The sequence below is a fragment of the Cheilinus undulatus genome, linkage group 6 (assembly GCF_018320785.1).
Source record: "Cheilinus undulatus linkage group 6, ASM1832078v1, whole genome shotgun sequence".
Classification (NCBI taxonomy): Eukaryota; Metazoa; Chordata; class Actinopteri; order Labriformes; family Labridae; genus Cheilinus; species Cheilinus undulatus.
The window spans coordinates 28,861,225-28,867,560 of NC_054870.1; positions in this window are offsets into that span (position 1 = coordinate 28,861,225).

Sequence of the window (6,336 nt, forward strand, 5' to 3'; positions counted from 1 at the left end):
CCAAGAACACTATACAAGTATGTCAACTATTTTTTAAATTTCCCACAGGCAGAACACCTTTACTTCTCATTTACATAGAGCACATGTTGTTCTCAGACTAATGCAGTTAAGTCTAAAAACAGCGTCAAAACAGCGTCTTTTCTGACACAAGTCCGGAGCTTGACTCCTACATGACTGACAATTTGTTTATCACTGCATGAATTAAAGCCTTTATTTAACATGTGCTTTTCAGAAATGTTGATTGCACGGACAATCTTAAACTCAGTTTACTGATAAACCAAAATGGGGTAGGGGCATTGAGCTAATAATAAGAATGGGTCTTACAGGCTTTTAACAGGACCCTTGGATTAGTTGGATTAGTTTTATTTGGATTAGTTTAATTTGTTTAATGCAAACAAAGACAAAGTAATTACCCAGTCTATTTGTTACCTTAAAAGTGGCATGCATGCCCTTCTTTTACTGATGAAAGAGACAGGTAACATGGGAAAAGAGTAGCATAGCTTTTCACATTTTGATGTTTAACTCTCTCCAAATGCATTCCCATTTTAAGACAAAAATAAAATGCATTCGTTGACAAGGTGGTGTACTTTTGTAACTGCAAAGTCAGCTCTATGACCCCAGCATAACCTCCTGTTCTTGTGTGATCACAGAAGTTATTTCTTCTTCCTACACTGTACCACATGTTCCAGTATTATCATCCACAATGCTGGTCTCCATCCAAACAATGTGAGACAGGAATCTGGGAGGACATCGGATGTTTTTCCTTGGTAGCCAGTCTCTTAGACTGCCTACACTCACTGAAGTCTGTGTTGTTTGGCTTCAGTAATAGAAATGGCACACAATTAATAACAGGCTTTGAGATTTTTATTGTTATTTTACTGCTGGTTACAATAGAAGTTGGAATTAGGTCTAGGCCAGGTAAACGAAGCAGTATCTAACATTATAAGTAATAAAAATGTTGAATTTTTTGTTTAACAATTACTTACAACCACAAAACATTTGGGATGCTGTGCAAAATTTGAATTAAAACAAAATGCAATGATCCGCAAAGCTCATAAACCCATATTGCATTCATAATAGGGCATAACTTTTCAGATGTTAACACAAACATTTTATCACTACATGAAAAATAGCTCATTTTGAATTTGATGGCACCAACACATCTTGAAAAGACTTGAAAAGCAAGTTGTAATGAAAAACAGCTGGAAGCACATTCAGCATCTAGTTAGATTGGATGGCAACAGGTCAGCAACATTACTGGGTATAAAAGAAATATTTTAGAGAGGATCAGTCTCTAAGAAGTAAAGATGGGCAATGGTTCACCAATCCCCAAAAAACTGAGTTTAAAAATCGTGGAACAATTTCAGAAAAATGTTTCTCAGTTTAAAATTGCATAGAAATTGAATATCCCACCATATCTTCCTGAGACACTGCATGCTCATATGAGGACATTTTGACTTTCCTACAACATAGTAGTAAATTGCTACACAAGAATTTTATAGATTATTGTCCAAAATTTCCATGAAATTTTGAGTAATTTGCTTGGAATGTCTGGACAATTCACTTTGAAATTTTCAGGAAATTTCTTAAATTTTTTTTAGGAATGTGTCAGTATGTTTTGGAGAGTTTTATTTATTTATAATCAGTATGCTTTGGAAATTTCTATATTTTCATGAGAATTTGAGAAGTAAGTATTATTTGTACATTTTGAAAGTTGTTTTTAATAATTTTCCATGGAATTTTCAGGGAATTTATTTGATTTTTTTGGTGAGTTTTAGGAGAAATTTTGAGGGGATTTGTTGAAGTGTTTCAGGACTTTTCGTGGAATGTTTGTCTAAAATTTCATGTAATTCTTTTGGCTTTTTCTTTTTTAGAAAAGCTTTCTGAGATGTTGGGGAATATTTGACATTTTCGGGTATTTTTTTTAGGGATTTCTGAATTTTCACAAAATTTTTGGTATTGTATTTGTAATTTTAGGGAATTTAGGGGGATTTTTGTGCTTGGGAATCTCTATATTTAAAAGGGATTTTAAAGATGTACACATACATCTTTAAATGACAGACACTATTATTTACTGACCGAATGCCCCCCTACCAACTGTCCGAAAAACACTTAAATTGTAGTATTTTTTGTAAAAAAAAAAAAATTGTAATTTTTGTGTTGTAAAGTAAAATAAGGCTGTTCTCATGTGCAATGCAGAAATAATTTTTAGTGAAAATTAATTCCTGTTCAAAGACAAGGCTTAGGTTTTATACTTATCAGGTCCTACTGATCGTTTGTAAGTTTGAGAAACTAAAAATGAATTCCATGCAAAAGCTCGGCTCTCAGAAGGATATACAATACAGAATATCATCAAAAGATTTCGAGAATCTGGAGAAATCTCTGTGCACAAGGGATAAGGCCAAAGGTCAGTAATAGATGGTCATGATCTTCAGGTGGCACTAATTAAAAACAGGCATGATTTTGTACTGGAAATCACTGCATGGGCTCTGGAACGTTTCCAGGAATCATTGCCTACAAACAAAGTTTGCAGGGCCACACACAAATGCAAGTTAGAGCTGTAACATGCAAAGAAGAAGCCATATTTGAACAAGATCCAGAAATGCTGCTGTCTCCCCTGGGCCAAAGCTCATTTGAAATGGACTGAGGCAAAATGGAATACTGTTTTGTGGTCAAATGAATCAAAATTCAATGTCTTTTTAGGGGATCTTTGTCCTGTGGACTAAGAGGAGAGAGACCATCCAGGTTGTTATAAGCGTACAGTCCTAAAGCCTGCATCTCTCATGGTATGTGGTTATTTTAGTGTCTATGGCGTGGGCTTGTACATCTGGAAAGGCACTATCAATGCTGATAAGTTTATAGAGGTTTTAGAGCAACATATGTTCCCATCCAGACAATGTCTCTTTCAGGGAAGGCCATAATGCTTAATGCTTAACCACAGATCACATCCATCACAACAGCATGGCTTTGCACGGTTTGCATTGAAAGAGTCCAGGTGCTGAACTGGCCTGCCTCCAGTCCAGACCTTTTACCAAAAGAAAACATTTGGCACCTCGTAAAATCTGTCTGGCAAGTCTGGCAAGGAAGACCCAGGACTGTTGAGCAGCTACAATCCTACTTCAGAACAGAATGGGACAACATGTCTCTCCCAAAACTCCAGGAACTGGTCTCCTCACTTCCCAGAGATTTTCAGACTGTTGTTAAAAGAAGAGGGGATGCTACACAATGATAAATATGGTCCTGTCCCTACTTTTTTGAGATGTGTTGCTGCCATCAAGACATTTGAGTGAAACTTTGATCAGCGGTTAGATGGACTGTTATAAAACACAGGACGTGATGCAGTCCTAAAGCTGATTCATTACTATATGTTCAAAATAAATAATTAGTGTAAGAGCCAGGAAAACAGCTGTTTAAAAATTTCTTAATCCTTAGCCTATTTAAAGTGATTACTCTGAACAAAGTTATAGCTACATACTAGGTCTCAAAACAAGCCTGATCACCTGATATGTCACCTGTAGGTGGTGCTCATGGTTATAGATATTTTAGCTGCAGCTTTCTGGTGGTAGATGCTCCATTTAGGACAGCAGCCGAGGCTACTTCAGTGATGGCAGCAGCTCACCAGCTTGCCAGCTCTCACACTGCAGTTTTTGAAATTACCATATTACATTCTAATGGACAATACTAATTTATAATACCTGCAAAGTCAATTGCCTTTAAAACTGAACTGTGTGTTTATTATCAGCTAATATTAGCATGCTAAAAACCTAGCTCAGTACACCAACTTAACACAAACACTTTTTATGTTAGCATGCAGACATGCTAGCATTTAGCTTAGAAAATCACTGTGTCAAAGTAAAGCTTTACAGAGCTGTTAGTATGGCTGTACACCTTTAGAAATATGACTCAATCAAGACAGTCATTAATTAATTTGCTGACTCACTCACTATCATTGTAATTACGTCTTGCGTTAAATAGCATGCTAATGTCTACACTTAGCCTAGCTCCCTCCCTGATCATTTTCCTATTAGAAAAGGACCGCCCACAGTAAAGACAACACCAGTCTCCTGTGTTTATCCAGATATCTGTGATGCACTTGAGATATGTTGTAGCTCGCTTAACAACTTAATGATGTTTAAAGGGCTCTCAGTGGCCAAAGTAAAAGTCACAAAAGCTCTTAACCTTGATAAACTTGTTTTATATGTTTACCCAACTGTTCAAAGACTGTTCAGTGTTATGCAGTGACAGGATGGAAAGATGATCTGCTGACAGAGATCCGTCTACAGGCGTGACTTTTCTTTGAGCCTTGGATATTGGATGTGTCTTGGCTGATGAAGGCAAGCATTTACTTAGGTGCTCATGTCAAGGATATGGGCTTGTAAAGAATGAATATGTAATAAGATAATAAAGTATTACTGAGAGGTGTGCTAGTTGTTAATTAATGTTCAATGTGATTATGCAGTTCGAAAGTATTGTTACCATTTTTAGCATCTAAACTTAACAAAATTAAAATGCTAAGATTAAGGATTTATCAAAAGTGGAAACCATTTTGCCAGTTTTCTTAAAGTTTTGCCAATATTTGTTTAGAAGTCAAAGCACTGGAAAAATGTATGAATTACATTAAAGGTAAAGGGATTCCCAAATGGTCTTTAGGCCATCTAAAGGAACTGTTTTGTTCTTGCTTTTACTGAGTTGATTCACACTGCTGTTTCAAGGCATGATATTTACACCCTTGTGATGTCTTTCTTTCAGTGTGAACGTCGTGGAAGTGTAAGGGGGAAAACACAAGATTAAGTCAATTTCAAGACAGTCAGGCTACAGCACGTTCATCTCTAACGGCCACTCACCTGACCGTTCATCTGAGAATGGACTTACACAATTACATTTTTCAAATACAGTCACATCAGACTTCTGTTTATGGTGAGGGTAAGGGTTAAGATACCAAAGGTCAAAGTCAAAAACCTGACCTTCAAACTATACTGCAAAATGTTGAATAAAGCCAAGTGAACTGTCTGCTTACAGGAAAGAGCTCGTCATCCATGAAAACATTCCAATGCAGCCGGTGTAGCTTACATAGCTAACAAAGCAAGGCTAACATAGGTATGTAGCTGTTCGGAAGCACAGTGGAAGAAATTTAGTGTCATCTTCTGTTCAAGGTGAAAAGTAAGGGGAGGCCTTGGCCGCTGGTGAAACACCCCTGCCCTTATGGGTTTTTGTTGCTGAGAGAGGTTGGGAGGCTACCCCCGGGGGCCTTTTTGACTCTGGTATCAAGCGCCTGGCCCAATAGTAGCTGGTGGGGAGTTAGACTGGTATGTGTGAGGGGTGGTACTTGACACGCATCATATGACCCAGCAAGACACTGCAGGGCCAGTCAATTTTGGGCTTTAGTTAGTGTGGATTTTGGCGCCTTCCTGTGAAGCAGTGTTTTTTTTTTTTTTTTTTTTTTAATTTTAAGAAAAAATCATCCTGCCTTCCTAAAGTCAGTGATAACACATTTTAGGAACCTTGTATTGCCAAAATGTAAAAACAGGTTGTTTCAGCATGGTGCTGTTTGACACTTGGTAAGCTTTGTTGATAAGACTTGTATTGCTTCAGTAGGTCATAAAGAGGCATCCATATAAATGTAAGTCTGTGTCATAGCCAGTAAAAATGTCTTTACTGGAGCTTTAAGACACAGTCAGTCGTCTTGCTTTGCACTGTTTACACTGCAGGAGTGATGTATGTTGACTTTTGCATAAAGCTAATCTAAGCTTAACCCTTAGCTAACAAAGACACTGTTAGGAGAAAGTAACTTTGCAGCTCTTAACTCTTAACTGATACGACCTGGACACACCAACCCAGACACATTCACCCTGTTTACATTCAGCCAAGGAGACACACAGAGGAAGTTCACCCTAAGTGACCCAGCACACCAGCCAATCAGGCTCAAGTTGGCTGTCTGTGATTGGCTGTCTGACCAGTGCCGGATCAACACTCTCTTTCTAACAGGACATCCCCACATATGCTGGAGATTTTTCTCCATCCCCTGGATTAGATGTGACATTTACAGAAGGACTCTCCTGTGCTGCTGCAAAGTCAAAGGAATAGATCAGGTCAAGAAGACTCACCAGGAAAGACAGAACTACATACAGTTATATAGATCGCTGTCTAGCCTGTTGTGATCTAAGTTTAGATCCCAATTACACTTGTCTACTCTCCAACAGAAGAGGTCAGCAGTTAAACATAAAAAAGGTCAAGACACACGCAGAGAAGGAGGAAGTTTGGGGTCGTAAGAGTGACAGATGGAAAATAATTGGTTTTTAGAAAGAGTGAGAACGGGCGAGTGAGTGAGAGAGGGAG